Here is a 24,499-nt window from a genome sequence, read left to right as displayed (position 1 = left end):
AGAGATAGTGTAGGTACAAACATAGGAAGGTGATACAAAACATTATCAATAATAGAAACTACACATACACATAGGACGTTGAAAGTAGTTACAACTGTGATATATCACTTGTTTCCATAACATGGAGTTCATTTCAATTAGCATCATCTTATGTGTTTCTAAGGGTATAGCTATTGGGCCTTGTGATGCTCTGCTATGGCTTGCCTAAACCTGTACTAATGATTCCCAATAAGGGAGGCCATAGAGTCCATGTTTCTTTGGGTCTGGCTCACTTCACTTAGTATAACTTTTTCCAAGTCCTTCCATTTCCTTACATATGGAACAATGTCATTCTTTCTGATAGAGGCATAAAATTCCATTGTGTAAATGTACCACATTTTCCTGATCCATTCATCTATGGAGGGGCATCTGGGTTGGTTCCAGCTTCTCGCTATGACAAATTGTGCTGCGATGAACATTGTTGTGCTGGTGGCATTACTGTGATTTTGTTTGTGGGCTTTTGGATAGATACCCAAAAGTGGGGCTGCTGGGTCATAGGGGAGTTCTATATTGAGCCTTCTGAGGAATCTCCATACTGCTTGCCAGAGTGGCTGAACCAGTTTACATTCCCACCAACAATGAAGTAGGGTTCCCTTTTGGCCACATCCCCTCCAACAATTGTTATTATTAGTTTTCTTGATATATGACATTCTTGCTGGGGTGAGATGGAATCTCAATGTTGTTTTGATTTGCATTTCCTTTATGGCCAGTGATGTAGAGCATTTTTTCATATGTCTATTGGCCATTCTCATTTCCTCATCAGAGAAGTCTCTTTGTAAGTCTTTAGCCCACTTGATGAGGGGGCTATTGGTTCTTTGTGGTTTTGTTTTGGAAGAAGGTAATTTTTTTAGTTCTGCATATATTTTAGAGATGAGGCCTTTGTCTGTTGAATGTCCGGTAAAGATCTTCTCCCAGTCTGTGGGCTTTCTGTTTATCTTGAGAGCTATGTCCTTTGCCGTGCAGAAGCTCTGGAGTTTGATGCAGTCCCATTTGTCCAACCTTTCTTTGATTTGTAGCCTTTCAGGGTCTTTGTTAAGGAAGTTCTGTCCTGTGCCAAGGAGCCCAAGTGTTTCTCCTACTCCTTCCTTTAGTGTCTTCAGGGTGCCTGTTTTGATTTCAAGGTCTTTAATCCATTTGGAATTGATTTTGGTGCAGGGTGATATATAAGGATCTAGTTTTAGTTTGTTGCATGTGTTGAGCCAGTTTTGCCAGTACCACTTGTTAAAGAGGCTATCTTTCTTCCATACTATTGTTTTAGCTCCTTTATCAAAGATTAAGTAGGCATAGTTCTGTGGGTTTAATTCTGGGTCTTCAATTCTGTTCCATTGGTCTTCAGGCCTGTTCCGGTGCCAATACCAAGCTGTTTTTATTACTATAGCTTTATAATACAGCTTGAAGTTGGGTATTGTAATTCCTCCAGCACTGTTCTTTCTGCTTAGGAGTGTTTTTGCTATTCTAGGTCTTTTATTGTTCCATATGAATTTCTGGATTGCTTCCTCTATTTCATTAAAGAATGGTGTTGGGATATTAATGGGTATTGCATTGAATTTGTAGATAGCCTTTGGCAATATTGCCATTTTGATTACATTAATCCTCCCAATCCAGGAGCATGGGAGGTTTTTCCATTTTCTTAGTTCTGACTTAATTTCATTTTTCAAGCTTTTAAAGTTCTCTTCAAAGAGGTCTTTCACTTCTTTGGTTAAGGTTATTCCTAGGTATTTTATGTTTTTGGGGGCTATTGCAAAAGGAGTTGCTTTCCTGATTTCAGCCTCGGTCTTCGGGTTGTTAGCATAGAGAAAGGCCGTTGATTTTTGAAGGTTTATTTTATATCCTGCAACTTTGCCAAAGTTTTGTATCAGCTCTAGTAGCTTGGGGGTAGAGTCTATGGGATTCCTTAGGTATAGCATCATGTCATCTGCGAAGAGAGAAAGTTTAACTTCATCTTTTCCTATTTGGATCCCCTTTATATTCTCTTCTTGCCTAATTGCTCTGGCTAGGAATTCTAGTACTATGTTGAAGAGCAGGGGAGAGAGTGGACATCCCTGCCTTGTTCCTGATTTTAAAGGGAATGGCTTTAGTTTTTCACCATTTAGAGTTATGCTTGCTGTTGGTTTGTCATAAACTGCCTTGATTATATTGAGGAATGTTCCCTGGAATCCCAGTTTTTCCAGGGCTTTTAGCATAAATGGGTGCTGGATTTTATCGAACGCTTTTTCCGCATCCAGCGATAAAACCATGTGGTTCTTTACCTTGCTCCGGTTGATGTGGTGGATTACATTAATTGACTTGCGTATATTAAACCAGCTTTGCATCCCTGGGATGAATCCAGTTTGATCGTGGTGTATGATTTTTTTGATGACCTGTTGAAGTCGATTGGCCAGAATTTTGTTGAGAATTTTTGCATCTATGTTCATCAGGGAGATTGGTCTGTAGTCCTCTTTCCGTGATGAGTCTCTGCCTGGTTTTGGGATGAGGGTTATACTGGCTTCATAAAATGAGTCTGGCAGTGAACGTTCTCTTTCAATTTCATTGAAGAGATTGAGAAATATTGGAGTGAGTTCTGTTTTGAAGGCCTTGTAGAATTCTGCGGTGAATCCATCTGGACCTGGGCTTTTCTTGGATGGGAGATCATTTGTTGCTGTTTCTATTTCAATACTGGATATGGGTCTGTTTAGAAGGTTTAAGTCTTCATAGTTGAGTTTGGGGGTATCAATTTTTTCTAGGAAATCATCCATTTCTTCCAAGTTCTCGAATTTGTTGGCATAAAGGTTTGCAAAATAGTCCCTTATTATTTTCTGAATTTCGGTTATTTCTGTGGTGATGCTACCTGTTTCATTTCTTATCTTGTTTATTTGAGTGTGCTGCCTTCGTTCTTTGGTCAGGTTTGCCAGGGGTCTGTCTATCTTGTTGATTTTTTCAAAGAACCAACTCTTTGTTTTGTTGATTCTTTCGATGGTTTTTTTCGTCTCTAATTGATTTAATTCTGATTTGATTTTAATTATTTGCTTCCGTCTATTGACTTGGGGTTTGGCTTGCTGTTCTCTCTCCAGAAAATTAAGGTGCTTCCTTAAATTACTGAGTTGCTGTTTCTCCAGTTTGTTGATGTATGTTCTCAGAGATATAAATTTTCCTCTGAGTACTGCCTTTGCTGTGTCCCAAAGGAGCTGGTACTTTGTGCCCTCAACTTGGTTGAAGTCCATAAACATTTGAATTTCTGTTTTAATTTCTTCAATGATCCACTGATGGTTCAGCAGTGTGTTCTTTAGTCTCCATGAATTGTGGGATTTTCTGTGGTGGCTGAATGAGTTGAGCTCTAATTTTATTCCATTGTGGTCTGAAAGAATGCAGGGAATGATTTTGATACTTCTGAATTTGTACAGATTTTCTTTGTGCCCTAAGATGTGATCTATTTTGGAGAATGTTCCGTGTGCTGCCGAAAAGAATGTGTATTCTGTTCTTGCTGGGTGGAATATTCTGTAGATGTCGATTATGTCTAGTTGGTCTATGCAATTGTTTAGTTCTGTGGTTTCTTTGTTCAGTTTTTGGCGTGTTGATCTGTCCAGAGGTGATAGTGGAGTGTTAAAGTCCCCCACTATCATTGTGTTTGGGTCTATGAATGTTTTTAGAGCAAATAGTGTTTGTTTGATGAAGTTGGGTGCTCCTGCATTTGGCGTGTAGATATTTAGGATGGTTAGTTCTTCCTGTTGGAGAGATCCTTTTACTAGTATGTAGTAACCTTCTTTGTCTCTTCTTACCTTTTTTAATTTGAAGTCAATTTTGTCTGATACTAGGATTGCAACTCCAGCCTGCTTATGGGGGCCATTTGCTTGATAGATTTGTTTCCAGCCTTTCACTTTTAGAAGATGTTTGCTTTTGCTGGATAGATGTGTCTCTTGGAGGCAGCAGAAAGATGGATCTTGATTTTTGATCCAAGTTATGAGCCTATGTCGTTTGATTGGAGAATTAAGTCCATTAATGTTGACAGGATTGAGAGGTGATCGTTTGTTCCTTTCATTATCACTGTCTTGTTTAAAACTGTGTCTTCCCATTTCTTGATCTAGTGTTTACTAATTAGGGTTCATTTCTCTGTCTGTGTTGGGATCTTGATTATTTTCCCTGTATAGTACATCTTTAAGGATTTTGTGTAAAGCTGGTTTGGTGGAGATATATTTTTTCAGTTTTTCCTTATTGTGGAAGACTTTTATTTGACCTTCGGCTATGAAGGAGAGTTTGGCTGGGTACAGAATTCTTGGTTGGTAGTTATTTTTATTTAGAGTTTGGTATACTTCATTCCAGGCTCTCCTTGCTTTCATGGTCTCTGCTGAGAAGTCTGGGGTAATTCTGATTGCTTTTCCTTTATATGTGATTGTTTTCTTTGCCCTAACAGCTTTGAGTATTTTTTCCTTGCACTCTGCTGAAGCTGTTTTGATCACAATGTGTCGGTGGGAAGTCCTATTCTGGTCTGGTCGATTTGGGGTTCTAAATGCTTCTTGTATCTGTATAGGCCTTTCCTTCTGGATGTTTGGGAAGTTCTCAGCTAATATTCTGTTAAATAGGTTGCCTATCCCATTAACCTCTTTCTCCAAGTTTTCCTCAATACCTATTATCCTTAAATTGGGCTTCCTGATTGTGTCTTGAATCTCCTGTAGTGATCTGTTTTGTTGCTTGGACTGGATTTGTATTGATTTTTGATCTTTCTCCATAGAATCTAAGGAATCTTCAGCTCCTGAGATTCGATCCTCTGCTTCAGTTAGTCGGGACTGTAGGCTAGCTACTTGATTTCGAATCTCTTTTCCTTCTGACTGGTCTTTCCTGATGATTTCCATGTCATTTCTTAGGTCCTGTATGGACTTCTTTACTTCATTAACTTCATTACTTTGGTTTTGAGTGTTGTCTCTCAAATCTTTAAGTTGGGTAGCTATCTTTTCATTTGACTCTTGAAGCTCACTTATCTTTCTATTTGTGGATGCCATGAAATTCTCCATTAATTTTTGCTTTGCCTCCTCACGCTCTAACATAATTGACTGAAGTGATTCAAACTTTTCATTTATCATGTTTATCAGTAAACTTTGTAGAGCATTTTGGGGGTTTTCTTCTATGTTTTTGATTGACTGCTCTGCTTCCTGCTTGTTTTGGGTGGGGGATAAGACTTCATTATTTGCCATCTTTCTTGTGTTTCTTCTGCCCATTTGAATTGGGAATGCCAGTCTACCAGCACCTGTGAGCACTGTTTAAGACCCAAAGCAGCCCTTACCAAGCACTGTTGTGTAAATCTTACAATTTCACAATTATATACAGATAACTTGTATACCTGTCCATAAAGTTAGATTTGGTGTTCCTAAAGAATACAATTTCAATATAACATCTGATCCTGGGCCCTGTATTCAGTAGTTACTTATTTACTGTTACAACCTTATACGCGATTCTTGTTTTTATATTAAGTTCTTTTAGGACTGGCTTTCTCTATGAACCCCTTTGATTCACTCGTATTAAGCTGGGATATCCTCTATCCAATAACCAGGAGTCAATGGAGCCTGGAGGTCCAGGCAGTAAGTCAGGGGGGTAAGTTGGAGGTAGTAAAGAGAATAGAGTAAAGTGTATTGGGGGTGGTGGTGGTGATTTTGGTTTAGTTTCAGTGACGTGGAAATGTGGAGAAGAGTAGAAAGCACTTTGATAAAATGACAGACACTGGAGAGTTAGCAGAAAAGGGTGTAGGTGTTATTTATAGGAAAGTAATTTTTAAAGGAAGAGGACGCAACGAGAGAAATGAAGTAAAAATACTGGAAGACAGATGCACAAAACAGAGAAAAATTATTTAACAAGGAAGCATAAGTAAATAAAAAGGAAAATAACAGAAAAGGGACAACCCAAGCAAATAAACAAACACAAAAGAAAACTTGATAAAACAAACCAGTAAAAATGGAAAACAAACAAACAAAAAAAAAACAAAAAAAAACAGCCAATGATGTTTCAGGTGTGAAAAAATTAAAAAGAAAATTTAAAAGAAAAGTTAAAAAAAATGTTTGAAAAGAAAAAGAAACCAGTCTCTGGTTTCTCTGCAATGGACTGCAGTCTATTTTCCTGATTGGCTGGTTTGACTTGATTTCAGTTGGCAAGGGGTGGATCTGTTCTGACCTTCTCCCCTGTTGGTGCAATCGTGGGTCTCTGAGGTTCGCACAGCTTGCAGGCAGGCCTTGGGCGTCCTCTGTCGATGGGGACGTGGGCAGTCACAGGAACTGTGGCTCCTCTGTCTGCTGTGGGGCCGTTGCCTTTGATGCCTGGACTTGACTAGACTGTGAACTCAGCAGAGCGTGGCGCCTCTGGGCTGTTTTGCTCCACTAAGAGTTGCTTGCCTGAGGGAGGCGGCCTCTTTGGCATAGGTAGCTATGGAATGCAGCTCCGTTTTGGGCTGGGAATTAGCTTCCTCTGTGACCGGACCGTTTAGCTGTCCCCGGAACTGTTTGTTCCTCCTTCTGTTGTTTCTGTGCCCCTGGTAGCTGCTCGCAGTTTTTGCTTTAAGTTTAGAAGTTCCGGCGGGGAGGGCGGGGCATCTCTGTATAATCCCCGGACTCGCCTCCCACCAGGGCAGGGGGCGTTCTTCTGGGCGGAGCTGGTTCTCACTGATTCCGCCCCTCCTGCCCTTTTCAAAGATGGCTTTTTTGACCTCGCTTTCCCCAGGCCCGCTCCAGTTCCAGTCTGGTCTGACCCTATGCCAGTGGCAAAGATGGCGCTTTGCTCTGGCGGTGGGGACAGGGATGCCTTCCAGAAGCTGGACTGTGGGCACAAGTGAGGATAACTTTTGGGGTACTCACGCTGTCTCTGCGATGTCAGGTCCTCCGTGCTCGGCTGCCGTCTGGAGTATTTCTCGCTTTAGCTGCGCGGAGTGCGGGGGGCTGTGCCCGGCACTGTGCCGGAGCCAGCGCTGGCGCCGCGGCGGGACGCGGCCCGGAGCTCAAAACTGTGTTTTCAGACAAGCAAAGTCGATTTTTCCTTCCTGTTCAGAATCCCTGTACTGTTAGAACTTACTTTGGCTGTCTTTCTCGGAGAAACAGTTTCTATGAGGTGAGAAACTACGATATCAGAGGGAGCTCTGCAGGGCTCAGCCGCTCCTCCGCCGTCTTCCCTCAAGCTCTCCATGTCTTGCTTTTTCTGACTCAGAAGGATACATCTATTCCACCATCTTATTCTAGTTTTCTCTTTCCACTTTAAATTTTTCATCTTAAAAAATTTAAGTGTACAGTTCATAGTATTAACTATATACATGTTAAATGTATATACATATATGCAGCTATTACTACCATTCATCTCTAGTACTCTTTTGTTTTATAAATGTAAAACTTCAGAATACATAAATCACACTTGTTTATTTTCCCTCTCTTAACCACCTCCATTCTGCTTTCTTTACATGTGTTTGAGTACTTTCAATACCACATATATGTGAATTCATGTATTTTTTCTTTATTTCTGGTCCATTTCATTTAGCATACTGTTCTGAAGTTTTGTCCATGCTAATGTATGTCAAAATTTTCTTCCTGTTTAAGTTTAATGGCACTCCAATACATTTACACACACGTTTTTCTTATCCATTCATCAGTTCCTAGAGCCATGGGCTGCTCTCTATTTTAGTTATTACAAACATGGCTGTGATGTATGTGGGTGTGTAAATATCTGTTCATATTTTGGTGCACATTCTATTTTTTTTGTTTTGTTCAAGCAGTAAATTATGAAACTGGGATCTTGATGCCTTACTCTTTTGGACTTGTTTACTTCATTTTATATTGTGAATATTTTCTGGTGGGATTAGTTTTCCACAGTTTCTTTTCATTGTACCAAAATATTCAATCAATACTCTACTGATGAATCCGTGTCTATATGTTCACTACTTCCTTTCCTTTAAGTAAGGCTATGATAAATTTTATTGTATATCAGCAGTTGCTTCTACAATGTGAAAGCCAATGTTAGAAATGAAATTGACTGGCCCTTCCGTGTATATTTAGTTCACATCATTTAGTATACTGAATGGTAGGTAAAGAGACTATTTTTATATTTTTTGAAATAGATCACCTTTGTTCCAGGAAAGGCCTTATTAAACCTTTATGTAGTATTCCTTTAACATTTCTATTTAGTCTTATATGAGTCACAGGGAAATGTATTTATTCTGGGGTTAGATATTGTGACATTAAATTTTAATTGTCAACTTGATTAGATTGGGAGACTACTAAAGCACAACTCTATGTATGTTTGCGAGAGTGTTTCCAGAGATAGATTGTTCAGGCTGGCCTGGCCTAATGGGTGTGGCCTAGTTGAAGGAAGTGGGTCAAAGAGCCTGTGCTTTTAAAGAGCATCTGGTGGAATGATACTACTACTGTTACTCTCTGCTTCTCCAACACTATGGGTTGTTGAGCAGCTCTCCTTTACCATGTTTCCCGCTGTACAGTTCTGCTGTTTCGTGATGGTCCAGGAATAGCAGAGCCAAGGGACTACGGACTGAAAACATCTGAAACAATGAACCAAGTAAATCCTTTCTCCCTTACGTTATTAAGTGACTAATACCATCATAAAATAATATAACCTCCTTTTGAGGAACTATTGAGCAAATGTGACTCCATATCATTGACATACAATGGGCTGAAAAAGTCTGCTTCTCTTTCTGTCTTCTCTAACCCCATTTCACAAGCTGTGTTCAGTCTTTGTCATCGCACTTGTGGAATCTGAAGGCTGAGAGCAGCAATCAGTGACCGCTAGAGAACATAATGTACCTAATGTTTTAAGGCTTGCTTTCTCTGCTGACTTGAAAGCTAAACTGAAGTAGATATACATACCAACACTACTGTAAACTAATCAAAGTTGTTGTTTTATATCAGAACGAAAGATCTGGAGATATAATCTTGGGCTACTTGATCTTTTGTAAACTAATTTTTGTGTTAAATCTATTTTGATGGGGACCATTAAGATGAATACTGAGAGGAGAAGACAGTACTAAGTAGCAAAGCAGACAAGTACAAAACACTGCAAACCCAAAACAAGAGGCTGAAAAGCGCTCTTTTTTGTCAAGTCTCCTGTCTAGATATAGGTGTTGTGTGTATGTGTGTGCAGGTATTGTGTGAGTGCATGTGTTTATGTTTGCTATTCTTTATTCTTGGATAACTAAAGAGCCCTTAGCAGGGGAATAATAAACCAATAAGATACAAATGTTGTCGTACAGTTTCAAAATATGTTAGTACCTATTTCCTCAACCTTAATATTGTAATGTCAGCTTAAATCTCTCTCTTTCTGTCAATTAATTCTTTTTGTCTCTCAAGCATCTTAGAATGTCAAATGAAGAATTGTGCACTTGCATATGAAATCACTCAGTCATACTTATCTGAATAAGATAGGACTCCACATTAGCAATTGAAAAAAAAATTGGAATAATCAAGTAGTATCAATCAATTCATTTATAAAACAGTATCTATCTAAATTATTTACCTAAAGTATTTGATATAAGTAGTTTATTTTATATTAAATTAACACTATAATCTCAATATTTTAACTTGTTAAATTTCAGCTAGTGACATTTTTCTAAATACATGACTTTTGTGATTATTTGTATATGAAGTATTTCTATGTTAAATCTTTAGGAAATTGGTCTAAAATATAAAGTCTATGGTTTTTGCTACTCACATCACAGAGTAGAAGTTGTAATATTCATCATGACACTTAAAGAAATAATTAGTAAAAAGTATGTCCTTAGAGTTGCTAGTATATCTTAATGGCAATACTGGACTTTGGGCTTGCTTAGCAGGCAGGCTGCCACTTGAACCAAGACCTCAGCAGGTTTTACTTGTACTAGCTTTTGAATACAATTTAACTTTTTCTCTGCACCATGGTATACATATTAGTTCTGGGGCAGTAAGTGAGTACCACTTTGCCAAACTCTATTTGTACAGATGAGTGTCATATTCCCTTTTTTTTTTTTTTTGCTTGAGCTGGGCTCACATCATGAGATCCTCCTGATTTGAGCCTCCTAGTTATCTTGGATTACAGGAGTGAGCCACATTGCCTACCCTAATTAAAATAATTTTTGTATAATTGTGTTACATTGTACCATTTTGTGTAGAAAATTTTGATGAAATGATCATAAATAGTAAGTTTTTTTTTTGTATTTGTTTGCTCAATGCTAATGAGAGGTCAGGAGTCTGCAGCATGTATATAAAAATGATTTGCTGATTTGTAAACTAAGAAGTTGGTTCTTCATTTATGAGTGAAGAGCTAGATATATAAAATTTAAAATTCCTTGTTGGGTATATCTGAGCAGGAGAGAAAAAGTGCTCATTTCTATGAAACTAAAAGGGACTTGTGTATTTCTGACCAAAACTCTGAATATTAATTGTATTGTAATAGAGAATCCCAGTTCTGATAATCTTTAGAAGTCTCCTTATGGTTTTATTCAGTCAAAAGTACAAAGATCTACTGACTGAAAAATGACTTGAGCTCTCAATTTGAGAAAGAATTTACAGAAAAATCTTGACAGAAAAAGGTTCATATTCCTGTTGCTTTCCAATACCAGTGGTTTCCCAAAAAGGGTTTGTGTGAAATAGGTAAGAAATTTGTAGAAGTGCAAGAAAAGCATGACCTACATAGATTGATGAAATTACTTCTCTGAAGAAGTGATAATATTATTTTTCAGATTGGGTTATGTTGAGGAAAAGAATAGGGTGCATATTTAATTTTAAACTTCCTTTTGCTCTTACAGTTATCTATTGGTGAAATAGATTAAGAAATATTTGTCAAAAAGCTTCATTGGCTGGAAAATTTTAAATTATAAAAGTTTGTAATAATTACCCTGGCCTGATAAATATCGGTAATCCTAGCCAATGTCTTCCTGGGTACGAGGGTCCAGTTGAAGCTTCCCTGGAGTGATCTAAAGGCCTGGTACCGTGTTAAGTAAGTGTTCAAAATACTATTTTATGACAGGTACATCTATAGGGAAATGACTTGATGATTTGTAAAGTAGGGAGCTGATTCATCATGAATAAGTGAGAAATCAGATATATACATTTTGACAGCTAGAAGTTGTATATGCCTGAAAGTGAGAGAAAATGTCCATATTTTGTAGATAAGATTTAGAAGTAAAAATGACTCATAGGCTGCTTTGTATAATAAAAGGTTATTGAGCTATAATCTCTCTCTCTCTCTCTCTCTCTCTCTGCCTCTCCCACTCAGCTTTTGTGCTCGCAGATGGTGCTCTATCACTTGAGCCATGCATCTAGCCTGGCTTTTTCTTGGTTACTTTAAAGATAGTAGCCTTTTCTGTCTGAGCTGGCTTCAACCCTCCATAAAACCTTGGCTCTGATTGTAGTTAGAATTATAGCTAGAATTAAAGTGATAGAAGACATTGATACTGCTAGTGGGGCTTGAAATCACTCAGTTATTTTTTCACTCATCACTGGTTCCCTGCCACTTGAATCATGCCTCCACTTTTAGGTCTTCAACAGTTGAGTAATAAGAGTCTCTTGGATTTGTCCTCACATCTAAATAAATAACTAGGATTGTAAGTGTGAGACACCTGTGTTCAGTTAAGACATAGTTTGTATACTATAAATTAGTATTTTTCAAAATTAATTTACTACTCACTGATATTCATAATTGCACAACTTTCTTCTCTACCAAATAGAATCATACGACATGTGGCCATTTTAATTTGTTTCCTTTCATATAGCATAATGTTTTCAAGATTCATGTACACTAGATATGAAACAATATTTCGTTTATCCACATAAACAGTATCTTATATTTGGACACATAGTTTAATTTATTCATTCATCAGTTGTACATCAATATTTTTACCCAATGATCAGTCAACATTGGCTTTTATCTACTTTTTAGTATTTTGAATGATGCTGCTCTGCCTATTTGTGTTCTTGGTTTTGAAAGGGCACATTTTTTTCCCAGGCTGGTCATAGGGCTTGAGGCTGAGTGCTGTCCCTGAGCTTTTTTTGCTCAAGGCTAACACTACACTTTGAGCCACAGTACCACTTCCAATTTTCTGGTAGTTAGTTGGAAATAAGAGTCTCCTGGACTTTTTTTTTTTTTTTTTTTTTTTTGGCCAGTCCTGGGGCTTGGACTCAGGGCCTGAGCACTGTCCCTGGCTTCTTTTTGCTCAAGGCTAGCACTCTGCCACTTGAGCCACAGCGCCACTTCTGGCCATTTTCTGTATATGTGGTGCTGGGGAATCGAACCCAGGGCCTCATGTATATGAGGCAGGCACTCTTGCCACTAGGCCATATCCCCAGCCCCCAGTCTCCTGGACTTTATTAGCCAGGCTGTGAACTGTGATCCTCAGATCTCAGCCTACTGAGTATCTAGCATTACAAAAATGAGCTATTAGTGCCCAACTTGTGTAGACACATTTTTCATTCATTTTCATTCATGATTCATTCATATCTACACCTAAAACTAGAATTCCGAGATGATTATGGTTTGAATATGAAGTCTTCCTTTCCACATATGACACTTGCTAGGTAAAAGCTGAACTTAAGCGAGGCTCAAGTGGCTTTTTAGGTTGTTTTTTATATTCTTCTATCTATGGTGCATGCCACCATATCCCTTTTTGTGAGGGTGGGAGTGGAGTTACAGTTTTACTAACTTTTTGCCTAGGTTGGCCTTAAGTCATAGTCTTCCTATCTCTGCATCCCCAGAAGCTGTGCTCACAAACATAACACACATCAGGCCTTACTGCATAATGTCTTATTTTTGCCTTATAATTTTATTAATTATTTTCTTCAGCTTGCTTTGGACTCAGTTTGTTGTGCTTTTCCAGTTTTTTTTTAGTAGACAGATATTGGTTATTTGTTGGTTATTGGTTATTTGTTGATTATGTATTGGTTGTTGGTTATTTGATTGAGCTTTCTTTATACTCTTTTTAAAAATTGATACCACTCAGGGGCTGGGAATATGGCCTAGTGGTAAAGTGCTCGCCTCATATACATGAAGCCCTGGGTTCAATTCCTCAGCACCACATATATAGAAAAAACCAGAAGTGGCACTGTGGCTCAAGTGGTAGAGTGCTAGCCTTGAGCCAAAAAGAAGCCAGGGACAGTGCTGAGGCCCTGAGTTCAAGCCCCAGGACTGACTGGTAAAAAACCAAAACCAAACATAAAATTGATACCACTCAGTAATTTTTGTTTCAACTATAACAATCACAGAAACCTCCTCTGGGGCTGGAAGAAAACATTACTTATAATAAATGATGACATAGTCTTAGGCAATATAATTAGATATGAATAATACAAGATGCAAGAGTGGCTATTTCTTAACCAATATGTCCAAGCCAGACAGTTTGTTGATTCCATCTGCCTCTACACAACTTCTTTAATTACTACTATACAAACACAAATTACCCTTTTTCTTTTGTGATTCTCATTTACTGTTCATAGTACTAACAGTAGTTTGTAGAATAGATTCTACAAAATTATTATGCTAGTAAATTAATGTGGCTATATAATTCTTTCAGCAAGCCAAATTCCAGTGGTAAACCCCTTAGTCTTATATTTATTTTATCTGCTCCTTCTTTTAAAAAAAACAATAGCAAATCAGATGTTGCATTCACAACATAAAAAACATTTTCCTCCACATATTTTACCATGCCTAAAAATTTTCTATATACATTTCATATACAGATCATATATGATGTAGTGGATATGAATAACAGAGAAAAAATAATTATAATTAATAATGCCTGTAGTTTGACCATAAATGGCCTCAATATATGAGCTTAAGTATGTTTAATGGTAAGGTAACTGAATACTAATTTTAATCTACCAGAAGGAAAATCTGTCGAATAACAAAAACAAAATCAATTTCTAAATAAGAAACATTTATCATTAGAAAATGTCTGAGAATCTAATATGGTTAATAGAGTTAATACAGAATCTAATATACTCTAATACTGTTCTCTGGAAAAAACTAGAGAAACATAGCCTCAACATTTCATCACTTGTGAATGAAATTCAACAGAAAATATTAGAGAAAGAGAGAGAGAGAGAGAGAGAGAGGAGATTTTCCATAGTTCTTTTAATTTGAACAGAACAGTAAGTGTAGTTATGAACATGTTATAATAAATGAAGAATGGCCTATCATATTGTAATGATTTTAAATTTATAATAGTTAAACACAAACATTTGATAATTAAAAGATGGGGGGCTGGGGATATGGCCTAGTGGCAAGAGTGCTTGCCTCATATACATGAGGCCCTAGGTTCGATTCCCCAGCACCACATATACAGAAAATGGCCAGAAGTGGCGCTGTGGCTCAAGTGGCAGAGTGCTAGCCTTGAGCAAGAAGCCAGGGACAGTGCTCAGGCCCTGAGTCCAAGCCCCAGGACTGGCAAAAAAAAAAAAAAAAAAAAAAAGATGGATCATTTTAACATTGCCTTTTTTTCTTTTCATTTTAAATAGCAAAGCCAACATCATAAAGTAAATGAAATACCACAAAAGTTGAAAAAAGAAAAGATTGCTTTTGGTTACTAAATAAAAAGATAAGCAGATATATACAGCCCACTGAAGAATATATATAAGTGGTAAAAAAAAAACTACAGATTCTACACTACCATATGAAACAAATGCTTTGCCTTACATATTTTCTCCTTTTAGACTTTTGCAGCTGTAAATTGTCCACTAAGCACTGCTTTTGTTTCATCTATTAAAAATGGCAGTTTCAGCTTTATTTTCATTAACATGTAAGCATTTCTAATTTCCTTTGTGGTTTCTTCCTTGACCATTAATATTTAGAAGGATTGTTCAATTTCTAAATGTTTGTGAATACTATATTTTTTCTTTTTATTGATTTCTATTGACTAATTATATTACTGTGAGAAAAATATAAAGTAAATTATGCATTTTTATGGAGTCTTGCTTTATTATTTTATAACTGGTTTATTTTGGACAGTGGTCCATGTGCATGAGAGAAGAATGTCTATCTTGTTGCTGTTGAGTGGAGGTTCCATAGATAGTTATTGGACTTACTTGATAGACATTGTTTTTCAGGTATTCTATTTCCTTCTCTCTTCTATTACAATATGCAGTAAGAGACTCATTGTTTTCTGTATTATTGTTGAATTTTATATTTCTCTTTGCAATTGAACTAAGTTTTAATTTGTAAGTTTGGAAGTTTAGTAATTAGGTGCTTATTTGGTTATAAATATGCCTTCTGTTCTATTATTAGTATTAGTAATAGTATTACTAAACTTTAATAACCATTTTTGTCTAAATTCGATTTTGTCAAATAATAGTATAGCTACTTTATTTCTTTTGGTTATTGTGCATGGCATGTCTTTTTCATTTTCCTGCCTATTTGTATACTTTAAGCACTGTTTGTTATAGAGACCTTTGTAGCTGCATAAAGTTTTAAGCTCATTACTTTTCAGTTGTTCATTTTTTTAATTATATTTTTTGTAAACATTTATATTTAAAGCAACTACTCAAATTTGCTAGCAATTTACTTTTGGCTTCTTATGCTCCTTATATTCTTTTTCTTTATTTACTTAATTATTTTTTGTGTTAAGTGAGTATATTCTAATTAGTATTTTTGTTTTTGCCAGTCCTAGCCCTTGGACTCAGGGCCTGAGCACTGTCCCTGGCTTCTTTTTGCTTAAGGCCTGCACTCTGCCAATTCAGCCACAGCACCACATCAGGCCTTTTCTATATATGTGGTGCTGAGGAATCGAACCCAGGGCTTCATGTATACAAGGCAAGCACTCTTGCCACTAGGCCATATTCCCAGACCCATGGCATGTCTTTTTCTTTTTCCTGCCTATTTATATACTTTAAACACTGTTTGTTATAGAGACCTTTGTAGCTGCATAAAATTTTAAGCTCATTACTTTTCAGTTCATTTTCTTTTAAAATTAGATTTTTTTACATATTTATATTTAAAATAACTACTCAAATTTGCTAGCAATTTACTTTTGGCTTCTTATGCCCCATATATCTCTTTTTCTCTATTTACTTAATTCTTTTTTGTGTTAAGTGAGTATATTCTAATCAGTCATTTTAATTCCCACGTTAGTTCTCTAACAACTTTCTGGAATTACTGCATTAATGTTGCCTTGGGGATTGCATTTAACATAATAATTTATTATGATCTTACTTAGATAAATAGCAACTTAATTTTAATTGTACACAGAAATTTTGTTCATTAGGTTTAAGTTCTATTCCTTCTCCTTGTGATATTATTGTTATTTTACAATCCTGCCCTTTTAAAATACATTATATTTTTTTGTATCATATGAAGTTAGTGTTGTGCTTTCCTATATAAAATCATTTTTTTCTTTTTTCTTTTTTTTTTTTTTTGGCCAGTCCTGCGGCTTGGACTCAGGGCCTGAGCACTGTCCCTGGCTTCTTTTTGCTCAAGGCTAGCACTCTGCCACTTGAGCCACAGCGCCACTTCTGGCCGTTTTCTGTATATGTGATGCTGGGGAATTGAACCCAGGGCCTCATGTATATGAGGCCAGCACTCTTGCCACTAGGCCATATCCCCAGCCCATTTTTTTCTTCTTTAAAAGTAAGAATAATGGGGCGGGGGGGGGGGGGGGCTGTATCTCAGTGGCGGAGTGCTTCCATTGCAAAGCAAGAATAAAAATGTAAGAAATGAAATGTTTATTTTGTTTATATGCACTTATATAGTTACCTTTCTATGTGTTCTTATTTATTTATATGGATTTGAGTGTATCTCCAGTGTCTTGTTTGAGTATAAAGGACTCTTTACATTATTAATTATTTTTGTGTAAGTCCTGGGGTTTGAAGTCAGTGCCTAGGCACTGTCCTTGAATTGTTTTGTTCAAGATTAGCATTCTATTATTTGAGCCACAGCTCCACTTTCACATTCTGTTATTTTTATAGGCTTGCTCTAATATAGTTTATTTGGTTTTTAATTTCTCTGAAATGTCTTAACTTTTCTTTTGTAGGATGTTTCCTGTTTTGTTTCCAATCATTTTTATTCATTGTGTTTTTCTTTTCTTTCTTTTTTTTTTTTGCCAGTCCTGGGCCTCGGACTCAGGGCCTGAGCACTGTCCCTGGTGTCTGTTTGCTCAAGGCTAGCACTCTGCCACTTGAGCCACAGTGCCACTTCTGGCCATTTTCCATATATGTGGTGCTGGGGAATCGAACCGAGAGCTTCATGTATAGGAGGCAAGCACTCTTGCCACTAGGCCATTTTCCCAGCCCTTCATTATGTTTTTCTTTCAATGGCTCATACTAGGTATTTTTAATCTGTCTTCAAATTTAACAAGATTTATTTTCCCCTAGTTCTACTATATTGATGATTCTTAGTAATTTTCAAGTCTTTCATTGTACTTTTTGACTTTTGAACTTTTATTTGGTTCTTCTTTTCTGAATAATTACTTATTTATTGTCAAAGTGATGTACAGAGGGGTTAAAGTTTGATACGTAAGGTAGTGGGTATATTTCTTATATAATTTGTTATTTGGTTCTTATTATAAAGGAAAATTATATTTGTTTATTGTTTTTTTATATTTGGTAAACCATGTGTCTCATATTTAGATCTGACTTCCTTTGGTGCTTTGAACAAATTTACAATAGTTGATTAATACCTGGATATTAAATTCCAATCTGGAATCCCTCAGGGATAAGTTGTAGTGTCATTTTCCCCTCTATAGGCCCCATTTTCCTATGCTGTTGCATGTTTCTTGCTTTTTTGTTGAAAACTGAACATTGTAAATAATTATGTGCTCTAGAAAGTAGACTTCTTTTCCTTAGAGTTATTGTTTTGCTATTTGGTTGTTTCTCTAACTTTACATGTTTTTACTTATTGTCATGAGTAGTCACAGACATTTCAGTTAAATAGGTTCAAGTAGTTTCTGGTGATCAGACATAAATTTCTTTGTATTTTCTGAAGTAATGTTTCTTCCCATCTTTACCAAGGGATTTACATTAGGATATATCATCAGTGCTCTGTCAGCCAAATGTGATAACTTAGGTGTTTCCAAGTCTTTCTTGAGCATTAACTGCCCCTCGCAATGTGCAAAGCCTTGCATATGTGTATGACCTTCTAGATTCAATACCTCAGGGATCTCCTGAGGCCGAATAGAAACTTGACTTATTTACTTCTCTAGTATAATTTAGGTCAGACTTTTGCTTGTCCCAACTGCTATCATGGACACAGGCAGCTATCCTATAGAGTAATCACCCCCTGTTTATTGTAGACTGCCATCTCTGAGTAAGAAACTGTTCTCATAGAATCAGATTAATGAAGACAATTTCCATGAAGAATGATGTCCAAGGAGCTGCCACACACATTACCCCAAACAGTTTTTCAGAATAGGTCTTCTTAGGAAGTTCCAAACCCATTCTTCCTTCCAGGGACTTTGAGGCTTATACTAGGTTACAAGGCTGTTGTTTTACCAAAACACATAGAGGTAATAAGAGTGGGATGGAAATAGAGCAAAGTAAAACATGACAAAGTTAACTGCATTATGAAAACACAACTAAATTTTTGAACTAATGATCATTGGATTGTTACAAAAGGTTGGTTAGTTTCTATAGCATGAAAGTGTTTTTCTTTTCCAAATTTCTATTGTTTTCATTGATTTTTTTGAAAATCATATTTATGCAGATTCTTACTTCACCATTGTGGATGTGCTTGTCTTCATAGACTTTTCAATTGAAAAGCTACTTAGAATTTTTTTTTTGAAATTTGACACAATGTAGTAAATGCTCTATTTAAAATTTTATTCAGAAGTTGTACTTATAAATTAAAAAATAGACTGAATTTTTCAATAATTAACACTGAAGAAAATGTTATAAAATAATCTAGTATTATGGTCTCAAAACATTCATCAAAACTACATTTGACATGCTTCATGTATATGCAAGAATAAAACATAATACTATGAAACTTTTAGTTGACTCATAATCTTCAATTTACTATATAATATTGTCATTCACAAGATCATTCAGTCACAACAAGATAAAGGAAAAATAATCTACAGAAGGTTAATAAATTAAGCTACATACCCATAAATCTGAGACATAGAAATCACCATAAATTCTAAACATAACATACTAAAAACAGTGGTTGACTTGTGTAAAAATAAAATTACTAGGAAAGGAGACAAGAATTATATGCTTTTCAATGCAGATTCTTAGTGCCTTTCAATGTTACATAGAATCTACTCCTTTACTATTTAAATTAAAAAATTAAAAATTCTAAACTCTGATTTATGTTTTCATTTCCTGTTTTGACTGTTCTATTCATGTTATGTGATTATCATCTGTAACAGAAAACTTAACAAAATAATTATTTTATGTGATTATAAACTATTTTCTTTGAAAATCATACTCATTAAAACAATCAATAATTTGTCAAGTCCTTGTTGGTGGCTCCTGACTATAATACTTGCTCCTCAGGAGTCTGAGATCTGAGAATCACAATTGGAGGAAGACAAGGCAGGAAAATCCTGAGACTTTGTCTCCAATTACTTTTATTTATTATAATATGTTGATTTAATTATCTCTTTCCTCTTTTTCATCTTAGACAGCTTCATAGAGGATTACTTAGGAATGGCTAATCTGATGTTAACCAGGAACCAGTAATGCTTTTGTTTGAGCTATGCAGGCCCACAGTAAAGCCACCAATAGGGAGAGGGGAGCCTTGAGTGTATTTAGCCTCTGTACATTAAGACTTAACAATATTACTATTTTAGGTTGTACAGTTATCAGATTGTTTCTTCAATGTGTTTCCACTAACAGTTGCTAGATAGCTGCTCCAGCATTGACTTCAGACAATATTTTGAGACACAAAGCAATATCTCTGTCCTTCCTGAGTTAGATTTAATGCATTTTTGGACATATGGGACTTGAAGCTCAATAAGCTGACAACACTGGAACACGTGGTTTTTAAGCTTTTCAGCTGAAATAGAATGATCTCTAGGTATTCTAGAGCTGAGAGAAATTTGAACTCTTCAAGGAGAATTTCAGCACACACTCCATAACAATACTTAAATGATATGCTGTAGTATTTTATTTATTTTATCATAGGCCTTCTGAGCCCACATTGGAGTAATACATGTTCAAATAAAGGAAGTATTGTAAACAAATTATTTTTAATTAACACTATATGACATAGCTATACTGCTCCCAACAGAAGATAGGGAAATAGGTAAAATGAGAAAGGCTTAAAAAATTAAAAACACATATTCTCGGGCTGGGTTTTTGGTGGTTCAGCACTATAACTGTAGCAACTCAGAAAGCTGAGATCTAAGGACTCTGGTTTGGAGAAGACAAGCCTAAAAAGCTCTTACCTCCAATTAACTAGCAAAAAACTGTCCCTAGAGTTATATCTCTGGTGGTAGAGTGTCAGTCATGAGCAGGAATGGAAGGCCTGGAATTCAAGCCCAGTACTGGAACACGCATGTGTGTGTGCATGCACACACCTGCACCCACCCACCCCCCACACATACCCAAAACAAAATCCTCTGCACATTCTGGGGGATATCAGACTGATTACTGAGACTAGTTCATTCAGAAATCTAACAGATGTTACTGAGGATGAATGCTATTCTAATGGTTCTTGACATTGTGTATGGAAGTGAGTACCAAGCCAGTTACTGTGTATATGTAATTTATGTTATAGCGGAACAAGCAGGATATGTACATATAAGTTAAGTATTATACACTGTTAGGTAGTTATAAATGTTAAGAAGAAAATTATGGCAGGATTGTGGCCAGAGAAAGGATGTTATCACTAGAGAGGGTGATGAGGAAACAAACTTGGGCAGGTATGTGGATGAAATGAGGAGAGGAACTGTGTGAATATCTGGGAGAAGATTATTTCTAGCAAAAGTTGAAGTGATTATAAGGATACTGAAGTAGGAGAATATTTTCCCCTTACTATAAGGTCAATAAAGTGTCATGAGCAAGGAGAAAAGTGGCAGGAAATGGGAGCAGAGCAAACCTCAGCCACACCAACAAGGATCTAATAAGCCACAGGAAGGATTTAGAGCCTTACTGTAAGCACTGGGAAACTTACTTCAGGGTGTCCAGAAGCAAGGGCATAGGAACACTTTCCATTTAAAAAGAGTTATTCTGGCTACTGTAGGAGAGCTGTTTATTCACCACAAGTATATTTGGGGGACCAGGACATGAATTCTGCAGGGAGATGAGAATGACTGGGATTAAGTCAGAACAGAAAGAAAAGATCACATGCTGGATATTACGTGATCTGAGATCTAACAGGATTAGTTTGATGGACTGGGAGTCAAGAAAAGCATCCTGAATGAATACCAGTTTTTCACATTCAGGAGTTGCATACTTTGTGGTTACTGCTGTGATGAGGATGCTTAAAGAAATAATGTATTTGAAAAGGAGTAGGAAAGAGAATACAGTGCTTTGTTTTGGATTTGCTAAGACAAAAATGCCCCTTACATTTTCTAGGACAGCTATAAATATTAAGAGTAGAGGTTCATTGCTAAAGTCTAAATTTGGGAGTCATAAGTAGAAGATGGTGTGGAAATCCACTGGGATGAATGGGATCATTTTTCAGAACACAGGATCTAGCAAAGAAATCTGAAAAGGAAAAGTCAGGCAGGTAAAAGAAATCATTCTGATAGAGCATAGAATTCCATTGGGTACATATACATGTTTTCTTGATCCATTGGTCTGCTGAGGGGCATTTGGGTTGCACTGACTATGTTGAACAAGAATAAAACATCTAGGTAGGGGCTGGGAATATGGCCTAGTGGTAAGGTGTTCGCCTCATATACATGAAGCCCTGGGTTCGATTCCCCAGCACCACATATATAGATAAATCCAGAAGTGGCACTGTGGCTCAAGTGGCAGAGTGCTAGCCTTGAGCAAAAAGAAGCCAGGGACAGTGCTCAGGCCCTGAGATCAGCCCAGGGACTGGCAACAAAAACAAAACAAGTAAACATCTAGGTGTTAGAAACCCAGGGTCAAATGGAAAAATGAATTTTTAGGTATGGCTGTATTGTGGTTTTAACACAGGGATACTAGACTCCTCAATGATCATCTTTATTTTATTCCTGCCTGCTGTCTCTGTTGCTTCTTACATTTCCAGTTAAATTCCAATCCTGCTGTCCTGCTTTCCTGGATAATTTTCTTTGGGTTATATCCATTTCTTTGTGTTGTGCTGATCCTTGATCAGCTTTGAAGAAATATAACATAGACTATCACTAGTCTACACTTCACCCTTTTGTTCTGAGATACACATGGAAATGAAGATGAAGTCAGTATTTGTCACAGGATTTCCCTTCCTTCCTTCCTTCCTTCCTTCCTTCCTTCCTTCCTTCCTTCCTTCCTTCCTTTCCCTCCCTCCCTCCCTTCCTTCCTTCCTTCCCCTTCCTTCCTTCCTTCCTTCCTTCCTCCCTCCCTCCCTCCCTCCCTTCCTCCCTCCCTCCCCTCCCTCCTCCTCCCTCCCTCCCTCCCTCTCCCTCCCTCCCTCCCTTCCTCCCTCCCTTCCTTCCCCTTCCTTCCTTCCTTCCTTCTTTCCTTCCTTCCTTCCTTCCTTCCTTCCTTCCTTCCTTCCTTCCTTCCTTCCTTCCTTCCTTCCTTTCCTTCCTTCCTTCCTTCCTTCCTTCCTTCCTTCCTTCCTTCCTTCCTTCCTTCCTTCCTTCCTTCCTTCCTTCTTTCTTTCTTTCTTTCTTTCTTTCTTTCTTTCTTTCTTTCTTTCTTTCTTTCTTTCTTTCTTTCTTTCAGTTCTGGGGCCTGAGCACTGTCACTGGCTTCGTTTTGCTCAAGGCTAGCACTCTACCACTTGAGCCACAGTGCCACTTCTGGCTTTTTCGATATATTTGGTGCTGAGGAATCAAACCCAGGGATTAATGTGTATGAGGCAAGTACTCTACCACTAGGCCATATTCCCAGCCCTTGTCACAGGATTTCTTATACAACTGATTCAGAAACAGATTTAACATGAGATGAGCCGAATGTAATCTTCATAAGGTTCCTTTGCTTAGGACACTGTAAAGGACCAGAAATGAGATCCCATGTTCATGTCGTTTTGAATTTACAAAGGAGGTGCTTTAATCAGATTCTACCCTTTAAAACTCTAATTCCCATCCTCTAGTTTGGTTTTCACTTCATTTCTTCCTGTATGCCAGTGTTTGGTGTGTAGCTCCAGTAACTTCAGCTAGATAGGTAAGAGGAAGTAAAGTTGGCAATGTATTTAGCTGAACTAGACATAGATTTTCATTGATTATAACTTAGGAGATAATCTTCCATGAATGTGGTGCACACAGGGAAGTTTTGGAAGATGTTTATTAACCAGATGTCCTACCAAGAAGGTACAGGAATAAAGGTCACAGCTAATGTGAACAGGTTCTTTTGCAGTCTGTATGTGGGCAAAGGAGGAGAAATAAGGTTGGAAATGTACAGAGCTTTAAGTAGTCTGTGGTATATTTTTTCAAACAGCAGGCATATAAAATTTTAAGCCTAGGATTTTATTCTTGTGACATCAAATCTAAACAAATTCTCTCTTGTCAGGAATATCCTCAATAATGAATACATGCAATTACAAATGTATTATGCATATCGTATCTTAAATCATAATAGATTTTTTAAAAATTCCTGGTATGAGGGTGTAAGCCTGATGCACTATCACAAAGAGAATGCTCTTCTAATTGTGAGAAACTATGTTTTATACACTTCAATTATCAATAATAAAAACACATCTCTACCAACTCTGCTGGAGGAGAGGCTGACTTATTTGTATGCTTTCTCTATGGAAAAAAAATTGTTACAGAATCAAGACCATATAAAAAGGTAATTAAAAGACCTGGAAGGTCTAGATGCACTGATAAATCTGTGAGGCAATTAGTGTAAACACCTCCTCCAGACTTCTGCCAGCTATGGCACTATAGGGCTTTGGAATCTGGAAATTATGATATAAGTGATTTTATTTTATAAGTATTTTATTTGTACTGTTTTTAATTTTCTTCATTATATTCAAAATAACTCTGCTGAATGTCTTTAAAACTGTGCAGAGCATATCCAGTTCCTGAACTGGAAGGGTTACTCCCACCATATCTCATAGCAAGGGTCACATTGAAATTCTGAGCAAGTTTGACATGGAGGTAGCAAGTTTTAAAATGTTTTACAAGTGATTCCATATAGACCTGCTTCTAAAGTAGAGTGTGATCTACTTTTCTAGCTTAGATATCAATTATCATGAACCTTGGACTCACATTCTGTCTCTGAGTATAGCTGTCAAGAATCTGTTGACATTCTACAAGCAACATCAAGATTGTGGGATTTTGTATTATAGAACTGAGAGGTGCAAAAATATCTGAAAAAATGTATGTCAAGGGGAATCAGCAGATGCATTATATTATTGGATAACAATAGATCATCTGTTAAATGTATCACTTTTATCCTGTATATGGCTAGGATGAGAACAAGATGGAGATAAACGCCGGAAATACAGGAATAGGAAACTCTTGGATGTG

Source organism: Perognathus longimembris, chromosome 4 (genome assembly GCF_023159225.1).
Source record: "Perognathus longimembris pacificus isolate PPM17 chromosome 4, ASM2315922v1, whole genome shotgun sequence".
Lineage (NCBI taxonomy): Eukaryota > Metazoa > Chordata > Mammalia > Rodentia > Heteromyidae > Perognathus > Perognathus longimembris.
This window is presented reverse-complemented; position numbering follows the sequence as displayed.